The 21309-nt window shown below is 34.2% G+C and overlaps 1 long non-coding RNA gene across 2 annotated transcripts in view; it reads right to left on the bottom strand.

The window, feature by feature from the left end:
• The window catches only part of LOC308181534, a 47738-nt gene that overhangs the window by 13944 nt on the left and 12485 nt on the right, over positions 1–21309 (bottom strand). For both annotated transcript variants that reach the window (XR_013941496.1, XR_013941497.1), the window contains one exon: positions 1119–1170. This is a non-coding gene — a long non-coding RNA (uncharacterized lncRNA). The remainder of the gene's footprint in view (positions 1–1118; positions 1171–21309) is intronic.

Raw genomic sequence — 21309 nt, 5'->3', positions numbered from 1 at the left:
ATTGTATTTTCAGTATTAAAAGGAGAATGTACCAAAACTGAACTCAACACTACTCATATTCTACTGTTGTGGAAAAAGGTGTGGTTTTGGTTTTGTTTGTTTCTTTGATTTTTTTTTTTCACTTTCACTTTATTTATTTAACAGAGACAAGTTTTACTTATCAACTCAATAGTAAAACATAAGGAAACCGTCTTTCTGACTGTCAAGAAAGAAGTGTCACATTAGGGAATTTCCAGTGTATTAGTGGTTTTTCTCTCTTAAATAAGATCTTTCCCCATTAAAAGTTTCAGTTCTCATTATTTTCTTGGAGTATTAACAAGCTACTAAAAAGCTGCTTTATAAGTAGGATTCCTATCCTGTAAAACAAGTATTCCACCTGTAAAACAAGTATTCCCTGTCTTGTGGCAAGGACAAGAACTGGTATTGAGATTTTTTTTGACTCTAAGTTTCTCTTTTACCTTTCTGTTAAACCTTCTTGAAGAAATTCTAGAAAAGATGTTATCTAGAGTACCATCAGAGAAGAGATGACACAAAGCAGCAAGGAATAAATAGATGCTTATTATACAGATATATAAAATGGAATATAAGATATATATTAATTCATTGAAGATAGAAAAAGTGTTACAAGGATCTCCTTTGAGTTTACATACAGTTGTTTACCTATAAGCATAAAGTCTATACAGTGTAGATTCAGACTGTATATAAAGAAGGGAAAATGGACCCTGTAAATAATGGAAGTGATTGCAAAAAAAGAAACATAAAATATTTAAATAAAATACTTTAGGTTTGAGTGCAGGTTAAGTATTCCTGGAATAATTGCATACTTACCTAAAGCAACTGCCTGTTGCTTTACAGAGGAAGAGACTCCAAAACATTGAATTAACTGATTTTCTCCATTTAAAACTAATTTTTCATATGACTTTCCTCTTGGTGACTTTTGTGCGTGTGAATTCATATTACTGATTGGATCTTCTACTTATCTCCAGCAAAATCTCTAGAAAAAAGCAATCCATTCTGCCACTTTCCCAAGAGAAATTGTGTTGGGTAATAAGGATTAGGTACCACTAACATCTGTACTAACTGATAAAGACTGAAATAAGGCATGGATATTTACTTACCTGTTCACATCTGTGTTTGGTGCCTGTCTCCTTTTGGAATAAAATTAATCTCCTCTCCAGTAAAAAAAAAATAATAATAATAATAATAATAATAATAAAGGGTTTACCAACCAAAATCATAGTGGCAATGGTTTCTCTTCTCTTACTGTAATCTGCTATGCTAATCTTCCTCTATGGAAACAAAGAGACAGTGTACTATACTAAAAAATATGTTTCACAACTTTACTTCAGAAAAGCTGTAGTGACTAGAAGTAATCCAAGACTAAGAAATTTATTTACCTTATTCAAATCCATTAACCATTATACCATAAGCAACTTGCATAGGACACTGGTGCTAGTCCAGTTTCAAATGTAAATAGGTAAAACTCTTGGAGGGATGGGGGGAGGTGGGAAGGTATGCATATATATATAGTTATACAGTTAGTTTGAAGGACCTGAGCCTGAGCTTAGAGAGATTAATTCTTAACAGATATTTTTATTTTTAAGTGTTAATTCATTAATTTCTGCACAGATAACTGGTTTTGAATATAACCTGTGAAGCATAATGTATGCATGTACATTCAATACACAATAAATTAGGTTTCAAGGGCATTAATCACCTGTGTTTCTCATCAACACATAAGTAGGTTGTATTCAGTACAGTACCTTTTGTTCAGGGAAGATAGCAGTAACAGAAGCAACTGTCAGAAACTGATAATGATTCAAACTGTGCTATCATGAAATGGAAACAGTCCAGCAAAAACTAACAGAATCAGAGACTGACTGAAGTGATGTTGCAATTCAAACTGAAAAGATTGAAGAAGATTAATAAATCTATCATATTGATATTTACTGTAAATTAAAGAAATATTTTGAATTTCTTGTAGGGTATTAGCATTTTTCCGTTGACAAAATGAGCACAGCCAATACATATATCAATGGCTACATCTCTTGGGAATACACATCTGCATTTCCCACTGGATGCCACTGTTTGATAAAATTTAGCAAAATAAAAACATGGAAAAATCTGAAATAAGACATTAATTTATGTTAAAACCTGGATTGCAGAAAACATATGAAGCATATTTTATTAAAATGACTGCAGCACAATTGTTATGGTTTCAGTATGGATTACATAAAATAAAAGATTGTCTGAAGAAATTAAAAAAAAAGAAAACTTTATGAGGTGGATTTACAAAAACAAAGGCAGGATAGGAGAATAAAACAAGTTACTGATGTATATAAACAGAACATACTTGTTGAATACCACAGATAAATATTTCAAGACCATTTTGTGTGTAAGTCTGTAATTTGAAATTTGCTAATGAAGATTTGCCACTAAAATTAGAATATTTCACAGCTGGAACATTAAGTACTTTTTCTTCTTCTTCTTTTTAATAAAACTACCTTAGCTTGAAGAGTTTCATTTACTTCTACAGGCTTATAGTCTAGTTTTATTTTCACTGGAATCAATGGTTTTTTCACCACTCACTTTCAGGGAAGGTGCTCAGATCAACTTGAGTATTTTTGAACGTCTGACTCCGTGAAGCAGCATGGTTCAAATGACAGCAGTAATTTTTGAACAATGACAGATGTTTTAGTACAAAATAAGAAATGGTCTCTAAAATCTGGGTTCTCAAAATGCAAGACAAGATTATATGATAAGAATAAGAACATACCAAATAAGAACTAGAGATATGAGGGGCAGTGAAAAAGCAAACAGTGCAAGTAAAATGAACTCGGTTTTAAGAGATTATGTCAAAATATCAGGTTTTATAAGAAATTTTAAAAGAAACATAGGAAGAAAGAATGGTGACAATATTGTAAATCTACTGTTTTGTCTAGATTCCCATACACTCATCATTTGTATGGCATTTGAAACTCTGCTCTTTTTCTTTTTTTTTTTTTTCTATAACATGAAGTTTCACATGAATTCTGACAACACAACATTGGTTAATGTAAATGTTTCATATGAATTTTTGAAATCTCTAAGTACATTCCAAAAAAATGTACCACAGCTAAGTATTCAGTTATCTTACAACAAGGATAGAATATGATATACATATATGAACATATATGTTTATTTTTGTGATCGCATTAAAAAATCTTTCCCATTACTCATCAGCATCCTATAAATTGCATACCATTTTCTGATCTGTTTGTATTATAATATTACTAAAACTCTGAAAATGCATCATAAATAACCCTAAAATACATTCCTAAAGTTGACTCTCCTATGCTTGGTAAATGGTCTGAAGTCAAGAATAACAAATTCTACCTGTGCTAAAGAAGTCTGTATACCATGTATGAGTTTTATGCAACACTGCAATTCACTATTTCAAGACTGAGTTTTCTAGATTGTTTTAAAACTCAGATTGTACACTAAACTTTGAAATGTTTGTAAAAGTTGGCTAGAACAGTGTCATATACTTTTCATGGTTCTTTCTGTCAATATTTTCTAATATTCTAGAACAGAAAATATTTAGTGTATTGCTAGGAGACAGACAAAATGCTGTTTTGAGCTTTTGTTCAGCAGACACAGTGCTGGTATGGGACAGTCCGGGTTTGGCAGAGAGATGGGATCGCAGAAGTCAAAACATGGAAACTGAAAAAGGAAACTGACAGTGGAGTCAAAAATGTGGAAGACAGACTCAGAAACAAGTAAAAGGGAAAGGCTTGGTAGTAAGTGAAAAATAAAGGATCAGGGAAAAGAAAAGGGAGAAGTAAGATTACAAGTGTTTTATAAAACTTGTTTTTAATGTTTTAATGTTTTTTATGATTTTTAATAATTATTAATAATGTAGTTTTTAATGATAATGTACAATTTTAATGATTGTAATAATGATTCTTACTTGCATTTATTCTGTGTTTTTTTTAACATGATACACAATCTCAGGCAGAATCAACGTGTATGCTTATATTTTTATCCACATATACATATATATATAATTGTCTCTGTGTACATATGAGTTTATGTATGTGTATTTAACTATACCAATCAACATATGAAACACAGTCCCACTTTCTCTATCAAGCTGTCTGCAGCTGCAATTTTGTTTCTTTAATGAAAACAGTGTAACCAAATAAAAAAGACACACACACACACACACACACACAAAAGGAGATTTTGGATGTCTCATCCAAAAGAGAAAAGAGAATAAAGAAAAAGAAAAAAGAGAGACAGTCACACATACACAAATATCTCATATATGTGATTGCAATGTTAAAAATATTCCAGACACTGATCCAAAGTACAAGTAAGTGAGCAGGAATTCTTCACTGAAATTCAAGGAGTTTGTGAGATAAACACAGAAATTAAGTTTTCTGTAGTTTTAATGACAACTTTTCATCAGTCTAAATTAAAGTATAATCCACTGGATCACAAACACTAAGGAGAAAAAAGTATAACAGTCCTATTTTATAATTTGTAACTACTTTGAATACACTTGTCAACATATATCCCCTATTTCGTTTCCATTTAATGAAGTAGACTTTTTCAGAGAAGAAAGCTATTTTTGACTGCATTTCATGATAGCATCAGAGCTAACATGACCTGGTTTTATGTGGATAGAGAAAAAAAAAGAAACTTGACAAAGTCACAGGGTTTGGTACTTGGTAACTTTGGATCATGTTGCTTTAAAGACAAAATTATATAGAAACTGTCAAAAGGGGTTCAGAAAGTATACCATCTTTTTGTCTCCGCTGTTGACTATTGTTCTAACCTCAGTGCTAGAAATATTAGGGCTTATTAGTCCAGTAATTTATTTGACAGTTTTATTTATTTATTTATTTCATAGTGTTCACAATGAGTGATAGTGAATACACATACAGAATGAGCACATTAAAATAATGAAAACTCTCTCTTTTTTAATTTCAGGTACTAGAAGTAGAAACAGAACTGTAGGATATTAAAAATGAAATTATTTGGTATGGTTTTTTGTACTATATTTTGCATTTCTGTTTATCTCTGTAAAACATTGGCTCTCTTATACAAGATGTTATTTAGATATACCCATCCAGACATATGGGTAAACTTTTGGATGAGAGACGGTTCATGTCAGAGGAGCTTGAAACAGGCAGAGAAAGCTCCTCTATTACAGGAACTGAAGTTGAAGACCTTTATACCCTGTGCCACTGTTTTCCAGCCAAAGTACTTGAGCAGTGAGCTGCAGGAGGCATGTATGGAAGAGGACAGTCCAGGTGAATAAGCCATAGCAGGTCTTTACATTCAGGGCATTGCAAGAATCCACAAGCAATGAAAAGGCATTAGTAAGGGTACAGAAAAAGGAAGACAAACAAGGTAAGCCATAAAATAGTACTGTAGACTAAACACAATGACTGGATAGAATGGAACTCAGTTTTCTGTTGAAGATGATTTCAGATGAATTTTCCTTTTGGTCTTATAATATCAATTAAATTACAAAAAATTACAAAAAGTTAGTGTGCTGATCATCCATGCAAAGGCTGAAAAGCACTTCTACATGCCTGAAATGATTAAAAAAATCCTTTTCATATTACTGAATTTTAATAGTTCCTAAAATTACTTACCTAAATTCAAGCCAGTTGTGAAGTAGAGCTATGAGATCAGATTTTGTTCATTCTGTTTATGCACAAAATAATAATAAATTCTGTGCTGTCTTAATTGATGTTATTTTTTTCTTATTTTTTTCCTTTTTTTTTCCCCTGCTACATAAATACTTAATTCCTCCCCACAGACCTATCTTGTCATTTAAACACACTGTAGACCTGCAGTTTCTTATTATATACTATAGTGGTTTTTTTCCTTTTTTTTTTTCTCTCTTCAAAGATTTACTAAGAAACTTCACCTGTAAGAAGCAAGAAAATAAAAGTTTTTTTTTCTATAGGATAAATGAAGTATAGTCTTTCAGATTTGTCTGCTCTTTAATATTTAAAGTAATTCTTGGAGGCAGCATGGTTACCATGTAGTATATGAGGTCAACGCAAGACCATCTTCAGCAAAGCTATCCTTCTGTGGCTTTTATGACCCAGCTAGAAAAAAATATTTTTATGACATTTCCATATGTTTTTATTGACAAATTTTGATTTGTAATTTGTTATGATGCAAAATATAAAGATATATCATTCTTTTTCTTGGCAACCATATATTCTTTGAAAAGTCTTCCCATTGACTTAAATACTATTAAAATAAAAATATTAAAATTGATTTGTGACCTTACTGCTGTCATATTTATATCTGAGCCATGGTAGTTTAAGGATTTTCAGATAATAAAATTCATCATAAACACATTGATGTCAATGGAGTTGCTTTGATTTTTGGAAGAAAATAAAATTATCCACCCCATTTTTTTTTTCTGAGTTCATAGTATTTTTTGGAAAATTTAAACTATTTTTTTTAAGGAAAATATTATTTTATATATATATATATACCATATAATCTGTACATAAATTATGTGATTTATATAATTAAAATTTAAGTTATTAAAAACATTTTTTTTTCTGCTATTTTCTTAAGACATAAAAACAAAGTTTTGGTCTATGAAGTTCAGGTTACTATATTAAGGTATTAAAAAGCCATCCTTATTTAAAGTCTCTGGAAAAAAAAATAAAGAAAAAGAAATAAAAAATCCATATATTGATTCAATTCATTGTTAAAATTAATATCAAATCCACTGCAGGTCTTCAGTATGGAGAAGGGAATTTTTATAGAAGGGGTTAGGGAAAATATATCTCAAGAACGTTAAACTCTAAAATAAATTCTACTCTGTGACCTTCATATATTAAGGTTAGTAGGAGATCTGTCACTACAGTTTGGTGATAAAACAACTGCAGTTCTTTTTCTGAGCAAATGCTCTACAAATGCAGCTACTTTTTTCCAGAATTTCTTTTCCTATATTAAGCTACCTTGTGTACCTTAGATATTGTTGTTTAATCTATCAGTACTCAAAGATATTATACAAGTAGATAAAATTAGCCATAATCCCTGCCTCCAAAGAGTTTCATTACCCATTACTATAATGATATGAGAGAAAGCAAAACAAAAGAAAGGATACAGGGAGATAAGGAAGGAAATCAACTATTAAATCCTCAGTTTTACTGGTGCTTCACATAGCTTTCTATTTAGATAGATTTTTATCTTTCACAGAGGAATAATACAATAAAAAACTGATGGGAGCTGTGGAACGTATGAGAAAGCCATGAATACTAGGAGGAATAAAAGAGTCTGTAGCCAACAAGTACGGACAACTGAGGGAAGGACATGTGAAATGAAATGTGTGCCTTTACAAGGTTTGGAAGAAAACCAGTTGTAGTCAGTGGCTTGGGAAAGGTACATTATATAAAAAGCTGATATGTAAGAATTTGGTTATATGACAAAGCAAGCAGCTACCAGATTCTACAACTTTGAGGATTTCTGATCACTTTTCTGATCACTGGAAAAGGTGAAAAAGTCTGAGGAGAATCATCACATCTTTGAAGATGTAGACACAAAACTGATGTACATATATATAAATATAAGATTATTTGGGGGTTTGGGGGACATTTGTTGCAAGAAAGAGAATATCACTGTCAGAAGGGCTAACTGCTATGAACATGAAGAGATTCAGAAAAACAGGCAGTGGTGGTTAATCTGTTTTCTTCCTATTGCTGTTCTGCTGCCTCTGCTTTATTTTTTCAAACTGGGTTTCTCAATAGAATTGAAGGTCTCCTGCTCTGAAGGACGGATGCTTCAATATTTTGTGGAAGCATCTGTGGAACAAGCTGAGGTGGAGTATTTCAAAATGTATTTACAACACCACAGAATTAGTCAGTAAAGCATCAATGTATTAATATATCTTCTGTTCAGAAGCTTTCTTTGTATTATTTCTGCTACCCCGTTTTTTTTTTTGTTTGTTTGTTTGTTTGTTTGTTTGTTTTTGCGATTGCCCATAAAGGAAAGCAGTGGAAAAATGTAATGTCTACTTTGCCTTTGTCTTCTCTAAAATCGCCCAGGTTTGTTGAACTGCTTTTTGTCTCATATATATACATATATATATGTATATATATATACGTATATACTATATACAGTACAAACATACTAGATGTCCCAAGGTATTATACAAATTCCAGTCATGGAAAAGAGCTAACAGTTTCTATCTCATAGAATCACAGAATCGCTGAGCTTGGAAGGAACTTCTGGAAATCGTCCTGTCCAACCCCCTACTCAAAGCAGGACCAGTAAAAGCAGGTTGCTTAGGACAGTATCTAGCTAGGTTTTAAACACACCCAAGTACAGAGACACCACAACCCCTCTTGAGAACCTGTTCTGGTGTTCACTCACCTTTAGAGTAAAAATGTTTTCCTCTGTTTCAATGTCTGCCTATTGGTTCTTCTCTTATCACTGAGTAACCCCTGAAAAGAGCCTGGCTCCTTTTTTTTCCCCTCCCCCATCCATATTAAATATATGTAAGATCCCTCCTAATTCTCATTTGCAGGCTAAACAGTTCCATATCCCTTGGCCTTTCCTCATGTTACAGTCTCAAAGGTAATTATCTTTGAGGCCCTTTGTTGGACTCTCTCCACTATGTCCGTGTTTGTCTTGTACTGAGGAGCCCAGGACTGGGCATACTACTCCAGATGTATTTTACCAGCCCTAAACACAGAGGGAAAATCACCTCCCTCAGCATGCAGGCAACACTCTGCTTCGTGCAGCTCTGGAGGCTGTTGGACTGCTTTGCCACAAAACTGGACAGTCAACTTGGTGTCCAACCGGATCCCCAGGTCATTTTTTGGAAAGCTGTTTTGACTGCCTCCTCCCAGCATGGCTCCAAATATGCCTAGAGTTGCTCCTCCCCAGGTGCAAGAACTGACACTTACTCTTTTCTTCATGAGGTTCCTCTCTTCCTGTTGAGGTCCCTCTGAATGGCAGTAAAGCTATCTGATCTAACATACAAGAAAAAAAATTCAACTAAATCTCCAGTACAGTTAGAGCATCAACTGTCTAAAACACAGTTATCAAGGGAACTGCAAGTATGCTACCAGTTAGACATAATTGTTATAATTAAAAATTATTTATAAGTACATTTTTAAATATATAAATATTTATATATAGATATATAGATATAGATAGATAGATAGATATACACACACACATATATGTATTTAAATACAACAGTATTTATGTCTCCCTAAGGATTTCTTCACTGTTTTTCAATGAAGGCTGACATTTAGAAAGTTCCTTTTGATAAAGTTTATTCTATAACAAACCATATACTGCGATATCAAAAGTTTTTGCATTTGATAAATTTATCATCATGGATATTTATTTTTCTGTAAATCAGACCCATGAAATATAACAAGATCTAAAATGTACATCTTTCTCTTTACATTGATAAATTAGCAATAGTGTGTAAGAAACCCATGCTGTGTCAATGAGAGATAATACTCTTTCAAACTGTGCAGAAAGATGAATCCCCTGAAGTTTGAGCTATTAGGTTTATGTGGGACAGAAAATATGCTCTTGTAGAATATTAACAAGACAAAATGACAGCAGGACATATGATTCCCTGAAACTGGAGCACTAAAACAGTAGCAACAGGGAATGAGCTATGAGAGAAGCGGGGGACATGCCCTTTGCTTCCCATATGGCAAACTGATCTCACACCTGAGTAATACGTGAGATGCAAATTACTCAGTCTTGTTTTTTTCTTTCATTTTGTTGTTGCTAGAACCTGTAGCTATTTGTTGAGGTAAAATCACTGATGATTGAAAAAATATGAAAATGTTGTCAAGAAGTTGGTGAACTGACAAAAACATACTTCAAACGTGTCTTTGATTAATTCATTTTCTGTATTTATCTGAATTATATCATCTAACCATAGTGGAATAAAGAAAATTACACAAATCTGAAAAGCTGTGATTATTCTGTTAGTCCACACTGGAAGAAAACAGGAATGGGCTGAAGAAAAAATATTATTTTTTTATTCAAAGTTCAAAATGTTATGGTGGTCATATCTTATACTAGTGACTAGTGGAAAATCAGGAACGTGTAATGTATATTTTAGGTGTATTTTTGTTTTAAAATTATTCTTCAAGTTATGAATGTAATTATTTTAAAAATGTATGTATTTCCAGCATGATAAACAACTATAAAACAAGAAAAAATAAATCTGTTGTCTTATGTCCTTATGTCCTCCATGCTCTCTTCTCCAAATCTCTTTTTAGTTACTTCTGCCTAAAAATAAAAACCTGTGGCATCAGTGAATCCTCATTTCCTGACATCAGGGAAAAAAAGAAATACAATTATCAGGTAGAGCAGACCAGTTTAAAAAGAAGAAAGCCATCATAAAAGTGATAGACATGTTAACATAATAATTGAATAAATAATCTGTAGCCCATAATCTGAGCATTGGTTTCAGTATATTTAGAAACAACTTCTCATAAAAATACACTGCTGGGAAAATCAAAGTACATTAAAAAAAATATGTTTCCAGATATGCTTTTCTTGCCCAGTAGGTAGTGAGATACAGACAAAAATTGATGTGTAGAATATAATTGAATATTTTTCACTTTTCTTGACTTTGCATGCCATACTATTAATGCTGCAATTGTATGTGGGATGAGATAGAGTCACCAAGACAATACTAACAATAGTCACCAAGACTATTGATTCTGTTTGGTTTTGTGGATACACTGGGCACGGGCCTGGAGTAGTGTAGAAGTAGAATGAATGGCTAATAGTCTTCACTCCAGAAAATGAATGAAACTGTTAATTCTATTACTATTGTAGGTCTACTCTCTGAAAGACACATCTGAAAGAGAAGCTATAGAGCTGTGTGGTCACAAATATGTGTCAAGACAATGTCCATATCATGCAAGTTAATGAAAGGGATAAAGTGTCCTTCATCAATCTATGCATCTGTAATGTGACAGGAGTATGTCCATGTTCATTAGCAAATTGTTTCTTTTTGTTCTTCTCTTTTTCTGGTAATTCAAGCACAATCAAGCAAGCCAAATCACAGGAGTGTCTAGAAATATATGACATAGAGACTCTCCCAAAAAACTATCAAATAATTTGAATAACATCAGGTGAAGTCACTTTATTTTTGGGGGTAGGCTAGCTTTATCATTTGATCTTATTTAAACTGTAAATCTACAAACAGTTTAAAGGAAAAATAATAATAAAAAATGTTAAATAAACTTCATGATCTTGGAAAAGTTGCAGTCATGCATTTCATCCACTTATTTAAAACACAGTACTTTACAGGAATGTATCACTTGTTTATTCCCAGAATAATTTACAAACATTTATAACAGAAGAAAATAAATTCTTAACTCAATACTTTTTTTTATATTTTATTACTAGTGGTTCCTTTTCTTCCCTTCTCAAATTCTAAAATTGCACCTCCTCTGCTTTATTAGTGCAAATTTATTATTAGTCCAAATTTCTCTGACAACTCTTGTGAACAGGGATGGATTATTAATCATTGTCTCTCTGACTAATTACTGTTGGGCTGTTTCTCAGATAATTAAATAGTATATGGATAATGGAAAGGTTACTGCCGTGGATCAAACCCATAAAAAACAGGAAAATTTTGGAAAGATAGGGTCTGAAGGGTCTACATAAGGTCTACATTTAAACCTATCACCTTAAGCTCTCTTCTAACACTCTGTAACTTAAAACAAAACTTCATGTCTTCTCAAGACTTGTGTAAAATATTCCAAGAGAATCACCCCCAGGAGGTGCTTATTTCTTTGACTGTAAAAGAAGTCACAATCACTTGTATGATTGATACTCAGGCATCTAAAGCATGATCAGTTGAATTCCATGCATGAGAAACTCTTCTGCACTACTTCTGACACCTAAAGACTCCTTAGCAGGTCCTTGCACAACAGGAACAGATAAAATGAGAAAAAGCTTCTATTTTAAGTCAAATATACACTATTCTTTAGCTTAAATAGAATATGATGATGTGCCTAGATGTAAATGGAAATGAAATTTTATCATAGGCTATGATCTGAAGATTTGAATGAAGGCATCATGGTTGCTTATAGTCACAAGCCAACTATGGTATGGTAAAAAATTATCTACATGAATCTTTCATATTCATATGGAGGATTCATATGTAGATATTAAAAACAAACAAACAAACAAAAAACACCAAACAAAACTGGGATTTAAATCACAGTTTTTTTTCCAAAATTAATGCAAAAGTCTCGTTGTTTAAAAAAAAAAAAAAAAGGTAATTCAAAGAGTAATAAGATAAAATATAATTTCCAATTTTAGTAATAAATGACTGGTGGTGGCTAACACTTTTGGATAAAATGCATTACAGCGTCACTAAGTTCTGACAAGATTTTGATTATAAAAAATTCTTAAGATTACTGACTAATCACTGCTGAGATTAAATTTGTCTTTATTCTAGATTCTCGGGGTATGTTTGTTGACTTCTGAATAGTTTAGTCTTTTACTGAATAGTTCCTATGTTTTAATCATGCCAGTCACACTGAGACACTCACCTGTGCTGGACACTGACTGCATGTTGAGATAGGATTTTGTTGTACATTCCGCTCTGAAAAGTATGGCCTCAAAAATCCTTTCTTTATCCATTAACTGAAAACTGGGCTTCTGGGTTGCTGCTGCAGTGCAGTTTTGAGAACAAGAAAGGACAAAGAATGTCATAATTGTCTGCTAGCAGCCTAGAATGAGGATATCACTCTGAAAAAAAAATAAATCTCTACTGCCTTTCTTTCTGCTCTATAATCAACACCCTAGCAATTAGTCAGATGCATAGCAACTCAGAAATACAATTCAAATGATACATTTGTGTAGGCCGTGAAAGCTCATTACTTGTTGTAAGAGCTTTATGTACAGAAAGGGAGAGAATATGTTGTTAATTTTTTTTTATTTTTATTTTTTGACAAATCATTCTCAAATGTTTTGCCGCAAGTCGACAGAGAGATTTCTACTCATCCTATGCCTTCTATCCTACAGACCTCACTGTAATAATCATTTACATTTTGGCTGGAGGAGAAATAATATCAAAATATTCATCTATTTTTCTGTCATGAAGATAGAAGGACTACTCTCCTTACCTGCCTATACATACTCCCATTACTGATGCGCTTGATATCCATACACTTGGTAAACTGTATTTCTAAACAGCTACAGGATGTCTTCTACAGCTCTAACCCAATGGGGGAAAATTGTCTTTAAACTGCTGTAGTGAACAATAACTATCAAATTAATCAAAAATCCAAAACAGGAAAACAACTGAAGGAATATAATTTATAAGTATTTGCTATAAAAAATTATTATGGTTCCCAAGATACTTTGCAATAAGAAGATGGTGTCTTTTTTTCAGGTTGATGAAAAAACAACTAAAAATCCCACAAAACCTTAAGCTGATGAGTGATGAGCTTTTATTTTCGTTCTGGTACATGGATGTTACACTAACATGGTTTCTCTCTTGGTAGCAATGTTTTAATGAAAATACCAACAGAATTGTGATTAGGATCACATTATTCTCAAGCCTTATTTTTTAATGTTGTGTAGTGAATTCTCCATTCATGTGGTTGCTGTATGCAAAAGTATGTGGTTGCATAGTAGCCTGAATTTAATAGCTAGTTATAAATCTGGAGCAACTTCATTGACTTTGATGACCACAAGGGACCACAAAGATGATACGAGGCCTGGAGCTTTTCCCTGTGAGAAAAAGCTGAGAGACCTGGTTCTGTTCAGCCTTGAGAAGAGAAGACTGAGAGGGGATCTTATCAAAGTTTATAAATGCCTGAAGTGTAGGAGACAGAGGGATATGGCCAACCTCTTTTCAGTGGTTCATGGGGACAGGACAAGGGACAATGGTCACAAAATGGAGCACAGGAAGTTCCGCACCAATATGTGAAAGAACTTCACAGTGAGGGTGACAGAGCACTGGAACAGGCTGCCCAGGGAGGTTGTGGAGTCTTCTCTAGAGATATTCAAGGTCCGTCTGGACGCCTACCTGGGCAACCTGCTCTAGGGAACCTGCTTTGGCAGGGGGGTTGGACCCGATGATCTCTTGTGACCCGAACAGTTCTGTGATTCTGTGATTCTGTGGTGACCTTATTGAGAAGAAGTGATTAACTGTGGATTTATGAATAAGTAATTTATATTTCCATCTAACCTACAAAATGAATTCTAAAAGGTTTATTTACACACCCAGGAAAGGAAGGGTGAGACAAGGGAATTAACCTCACCTAACTATAAGCATGTAACAGAAGCATATAAACGATAAGCCTAATCTTTCCACAGATACTCTAGAATGGCAGGAGCAGAGAAGAGTATCTTCCTTAAGAAGATATATCTGCCCTAGGAAGCATCCATTTTTCTTCACAGGTTATACACGAAGTCTAGAATGAAAAGTGTCATAATGTAAGTATCTTGTTTGGATGTTAAATTTAGCTGATACAATTTATTCACATCATAGAATCTATGGTATAAAAGAATACATGTTAAACTGATGCTGTCTCTCAGTCTTACATCTGGAGGTTTATTGGATGCTTATGAGCACAGGTACACATTTTCTCTGGGCTTGTCACTTCATTCCTTGTATGTACTAACACCTTAGTTCAGACTCTCAGATGAAACCTGTTCATGCTGTTCATGTTGATCATAGAATTCATTTCCTCAAAGTAATCTCAATTGAGTATTAAGTTGCTCAAATTATTATTTTTTTGATAAAGAGTTCTAACAATGGGAAGAAACACTATAGAAAATGTTTTTAAAAAATACCAAACAAACAACCAAAAAAAAAATACCAAACAAAAACAACTACAGTATTATAAATGCAAAATACTTGTTATGTCATCACTTTTTCGACTTAAAGAATGGTCTTAGTGGTAGGAACTGTATTTACTTTAAAATATCTTGTGTATATGTTGCAGCAATTAATATTCCAAATACAGGAATGATATTAGTATTTTGGGAAGATTTCTGCTAACGTCATGTACCAGAAACCATTATCTTAAACAGAATTTAAAGAGCTGAGGCCAGAAAATACAAGTCTTCTTTCTTTCCAGGTGTCTTTGTCACAGAGGGCCAGACATATGCTGTATTTCCTCTGAATGTCATTAAATTGCATACACACAGTCCTTGGAATGACCTAGGGAATGCATTTTGTCTACATTCCGTAGTCATGTAAAATTTTAATTATTTTGCTCCTCTTAATATATTTTTATTACATTCATAGGGATCAAAGAGCATCCTCTGTTGCCTAATACAACACCTGATTCTGTTGTGCTACTAGCTTAATGTAGCTTTGTGAATAAAGTAACTGTTGATGTTATGAAAGGATATGGGTTCAATTCCTGTAGAGGATTTTCTTTCATTAAAATTTCTTTTATTAACATCTACCTTCTTCTTACTGGGATATGACTAAATTAATTCTTAGTTTAAAATTATTTTTCTCATTTTTCTAATTGGTGTATCCAGAAGCCTGGGAGTATGAAAACAACAGGGAAGACATTAGAATTACAAAAGAGATCTGTAGACCAATTTTCCATTCTAATAAAAAAAAAAAAAAGTTATTGTTTTTTTGAAGAGAGACCTCTAAGTCATGACCTAAACTGCTAACATAAGTTTATAATACGATTTACAGTTTGAACTGAACAAGATTTGGGTCCTATCGTATGATTAAGAATAGCAAATACAGTAGATGTATAGGAATAAGTTTCTTGTTAAAGACAGAGCATCCCATGTACTGGACAAAAGATCAGGACTTTTCCATGAGTTCAAGATGAAATGTAGCAAAAGATTAATTAAAGTCATTGTGAATTTGTTCTGGGTCATCAATGCCACGAATATCTGTTGGGTTTGATTATGATCATTCTTTTCTATATAGGCCGAGCTATTAACTTTTGCTGTCACGCTTATTTCAATACTCTTTCTTCCAGGCCAAGAGTTAAAGACTCATTAGTTGAAAGGCCTCTCAAGTGGGTAAGCAAGAGCATTTACCTACAATCATAAATTTAAATCACCATTATCTCACACACAGTATGTTGTTCAAATAACATCACGTCAGAAAAGATATTGCAGAATCAGAAATATTCGGGGGGGGGGGGGGGGGGAAGTAACATCACTTGATGGAATGACTTTAGTTTGTTTACTTTTCATATATATGGTCAAATTCTAGAACCCCTTGCCTTAGATGCCTATAAATGCTTTAAGAGCTAAAAAGCTTATAAATTTAAAGAGAAATTGAATACATTAATAAAAGAAAAAGCCACAGATACATATAGGGACTTTACTGGCTCAAATAATCCCAGACCTGAAACATATCTGAAAGTATTAATGCAAATTATCATTACATATTTTGCAGTTATATCTGTTCCTAGGCAGCTACATCTAATGTTGTTGCAGACAAGTGTTCTATACCAGTACAGCTGTTCTATGTAACTTACACAGGCCTTAGATTCACTGTTTTTCACAGGCAGGAATTCTGGCTCATATTCTGGTAGAAGATAGCCAACTGTCTACTGAACATGAAGCAAACTAGACTTACTGTACGTGAAACATACAGCTTGCCCTATATTTGGCCACACTGCTCTTGCACAAGCATGTCCATGACAACACTGTAGTCAAGGCCTTAAGAACCTTGAAGACTATTTCACTTAAAACTGATTTTGGTTCAGCAAAAAACACTTTTTTTTTTTTCTTCCTTCTTTAGGCTTCTGCCTATACCTGTACCAGCTAAATATACCTGTATCCCTTCTTCAAGGGATTTAGCTATATATATATTCAAGGCCTACTTTTGTAGAATCATAGAACTGTTTGGGTTGGAAGGGACCTTAAAGATCACCTAGTTCCAACCCCCCTGCCATGGGCAGGGACACCTGCCACCAGACCAGGTTGCTCAAAGCCCCATCCAACCTGGCCTTGAACACTTACAGGGATGGGGCAGCCACTGCTTCTCTGGGCAACCTCATAGGAAAGAATTTCTACTGACTATCTAATCTAAACCTACCTTATTTCAGTTTAAAAACTTTGATGTGGTCCAGCTGCATAACTTTGACTCAAACTTCTGTGAAAATTGCCAAGTTGTGAAAAAGGGTTGTGAGAAAGTACATAGAATGGAGCTGTACGACAGAAGTAAAAATACAGAAAGAGGTAAGATTGCTGATACAGGCATAGTTAGCAGTTCAAGGATAGAGGAGGAAAAACACTGACATGAAACTATATAAAATCCTAACAGAAAAAAAAATGTAGTGAGTCAGAAGAGGCAGCTCAGCAGCATTGAATATCAGCCCATTGAAAGCAGCAGTGGAGGACAACCTGTTTAACCTGATTGATAACTGACAAGTATACAAAGTCCCTTTAACTACTTTGTTGGAAGTGGTGAACATATTGATGGCTAGCTGAGTAACTCCTTTGTCCTAAGTATATATCGTGTGTATTAGACATAGATATCTATCCTATGCTTTCAAATTATGTTGAAAGAAACACTGTGGAATTTCTTTGCACAAAGTAAATTTTAAATTTCACTATCTATACTTGTTTCTTGGCCATTCTCAGATGTAACAGCAATTTTTGCATGATTTGCAATTCAAATAATTGGACTTATTTCAATTATGATAATGCTATGCGTTTAAAATTTGACTTGTTCCAATGAATATAAATGTTAATTTTTACCCCATTGCCTACAATAGGGTGCAATTATTTTGCAATTGCAGATACAGTTTGGAAAAGCAGTGACTGTTCAATTTAATAACAATATGGACCTTGTCTGTGGTGAGTTTACAAGTTTACAGGCTGTCTTTTTTTTTTTTTTTTTTGATAACAGAAACTGCTCTTAAAAATAAAATAGTGATCTTTATGTCTTTCTTAATTTAAAGGCACTCACTTTTTGTTTTCAATCTAGAGACTACTTTTGATACATGAAGTATTACAGAATAATTCCAGAATTATATAAATGGCTTATTTCAGAGAAGTCTAATTTCATGTTTTGATGAATATTCATAAGATTAGGTGGTTTTTTTTCTTTTGTTATTGTTGTTGTTTGTTTGTTTTTAATTTAGGCATTGCAACTGGGAGATATTTAAAAAGCAGCTTGTCCTGTTATATGCCAGCAGCAGATGGCAGTTTTAAGTGTCACAGAGTTTTAAGTTTATCAGAATTTTAAGATCCCAGGATTCCCTAGTGATCACAAGAACACTTGAGACTCCCTAGTCAGTTTGGTATGAAGACTCTCAAACATTGTTTTGATTCCCAGGTTCAGATGCACAAGGAAAATTCTGCTTTTCTCAGCTTAATTTTATCTCTACGGGCAGCATTTCGTTTTCTGTATGTATATGTAGAGTTTCAATTAACTACAGCTGTAGCTTTAGGTTTTATCTCTCCAACAGTCTAAATGATTAAAGATTTAGCAACTCTCCTTGGAGAGTTCAAAAGTGTAATTGCATATTTGACTGTCTTCTGCAAACTGTATCAGCTAAAGAGGAAGCATTTTTCCTTTTGCTGCTGAGAAAAGAAAACCAATGGATTTGAAGCCAGTAGATCACAGTTGGGATTTAGTAAACTCCATCCACAACACACATCTAGACTGCAAGATAACTGCTGTTAGCTAGTAAGTCCACTGTAAAAATGAACTGGTTTAAGAGTGGAAAACTAAGCTACATGTAGAATTTTAATTAGTCACTTCTGTTGATTATAATTGAATATTTTCCCCAGAACTTTTCATATGATCCTCTAACTTAGAGTCATTATGAAAGTACATGCCTCACATTTAAAATTTTCTGAAGTTTGATTTTCTTATCTCATTTTTGATTTCCCATCCTTTCTTTTCCTTTTATTTAATTTTAATATTTTCAACACTTGGGCCCTCAACCATGTTATATGTTGACTAAATGTCTGAAACTTTTTCAGCACAAGATACTTAAATATTTGAGTTTAGTTACAAGATTCATTAAAGTTTCCTTTTTCAGTAGTTCCATGTTCTTACAGTGACACTTTATCATTCATTCATTTATTCACTCACATTTGGCTGCATCAATGTTTTGTGCTTTTTTTTTTCTTTTTTTTTTTTTTACTTTAACAATTTATTTACAGTTTATCTGCAAGTATCACTACAATAATTACTCTCTGTGTGTTTAGCTATTGCAATCTTGTAATAGATTCTGAGACTGTAATTCATTCCTTATGATTGTATTTGCATAGTTTCAGATTTCCTTGGTGTTTTCAAAAAAGAAAAAGAAAGTCAAACAAATAAACCAAAGAAAAACAAAACAAGGAAAAAAAAAAAAAACAACTGATGAGCTATTTTTGAGATACTTCATCTCTTGCCTTATGCCCTGTGCAGAGCTGTAGACCTTGATGTGTTCTACACTAAACAGAATAATATAGGTTTCTTAGGTTGAAATGTTTTCTTAATTCTCTTTTAGTTAAAAGATTGGTTTTGAAGCATTTCCTCCTCACCTGCTCACTATTTCTAAACACTTCCAAATTATATTATGCTGTGACTGTTAATAGTGTCAAATCTCTATCATCAGTAACAGAAAACTGCACATTTTCACTAATTCACTTCTATGGTTTACTCATTCATTCATAGTTATGCAGCTGGAACAGCAAATGGAAGGCCAACTGTAATCAGAGGGTTCTACTAGCACAGGGGCTTCTAGGTTGGTGTTCATAAGGTCCATCAGAGGGCTATTTGATTCCTCAGGGGCTTATATCAACTTCCCATCTTTATGCATCTATCAGCCATCTCTGGAAGTTATCAGAGTTACACAGTCACACAATTGACACAATTGGCGTGCATTTGTGCTAGTGGCCTTGTGCAGATATGGCAGACTCTGGCTGTCCTGAGTTTATCAGTTCTTGGAGAGACGACATGTCTATTTATCACCAGAGCTCATCAGTTCTTAAAAAACTGTCACGTACTAGCTTCTGAGCAGGTGCATTTCCTCTTTTGTCCTGTTGCTTTCTGGTATTTATCTATCCACACCCATAGAATCGCACAAAATTACACAGGAGCCTTTATAACACTTGCAGAGTATATTTCTGAGAAAATAATAATAATAATAATAATAATAATAATAATAATAATAAAAAGGAGAGCTGAGCTCTTTTCTTCCTACTCCCTCATTTTAAAATTTTACGTACCCTGTAATGAAGCTCCCATCCAATAAGAACCAATATTTTTGCAGTTATATCTCAATGGGAATGGGCTAAAGTTGCGCAAGGGGAGGTTTAGGTTGGATGTTAGGAAGAATTTCTTTACTGAAAGGGTTGTTAGGCACTGGAATGGACTGCCCAGGGAGGTGGTTGAGTCACCATCCCTGGAGGTCTTTAAAAGACGTTTAGATGTAGCCCTTAGTGATATGGTTTAGTGTAGGACTTGTTAGTGTTAGGGCTGAGGTTGGACTAGATGATCTTGGAGGTCTCTTCCAACCTAGACGATTCTGTGATTCTGTGATTCTGTGAGAAACAGTTTATCAATTGATGCACTCAAGACTGAAGAAAGTATCTTAGTCTTCTTTGTGAGAAAACAGAAACTTTTCAAGGTGCTATTCATTTTTCCTTTCTAATATCACCGAGATCTTGAATAATTCTGTAGCCAGGGCTTTCATGAGAGATATAGGTGATTCAGCTAGGAGTCTGTTCTGCTGTGGTGGTTTTACCCATCTGGGCAGCTGTCCTCCACCGTTCTTCACTGCCCCTCCACAAAGGGAAAGGGGGAAAAAATACGATAAAAAGGGCTCAAGGACTGAGATAAGGACAAGGAGATCACTTCCCAGTTACCATCATGGGCAAAACAGACTCAGCATTGGGAGATTAATATAATTTAATACCTATTACTGACAAGCTAGAGCAGTGAGAAACTAAAAGCAAACTAAAACCACCCACCCCATACACCCATTAACCCTCTACATCCTCCCAAAGAGTGGTGCAGGGGAATGGGGAATGGGGGTTATGGTCAGTCCTTAACACTTCGTCTCCGCCACGGTCACTCTCTTCTCCTGCTCCAGCATGGGGTCCCTCCCACAGAATGTCATCCTTCCAAAACTGATCCTGTGTGGGCTTCCCACAAGCAGCAGCTCTTCAAGGACTGCTCCAACATGGGTCCATACCACAGGGTCCATCCATCAGGAGCAAACTGCTCCAGCACGGGTCCCCCACTGGTGGCAGCTCCCCCCAGACCCCCTGCTCCTGCGTGGGCTCCTCTCCACGGGCTGCAGCTCTGGCCTGGGGCCTGCTCCTGCAGGGGCTCTCCATGGGCCG

Source organism: Anser brachyrhynchus (assembly GCF_964034855.1).
Source record: "Anser brachyrhynchus genome assembly, chromosome: 1".
Taxonomy (NCBI): domain Eukaryota; kingdom Metazoa; phylum Chordata; class Aves; order Anseriformes; family Anatidae; genus Anser; species Anser brachyrhynchus.
This window is presented reverse-complemented; position numbering and strand designations above follow the sequence as displayed.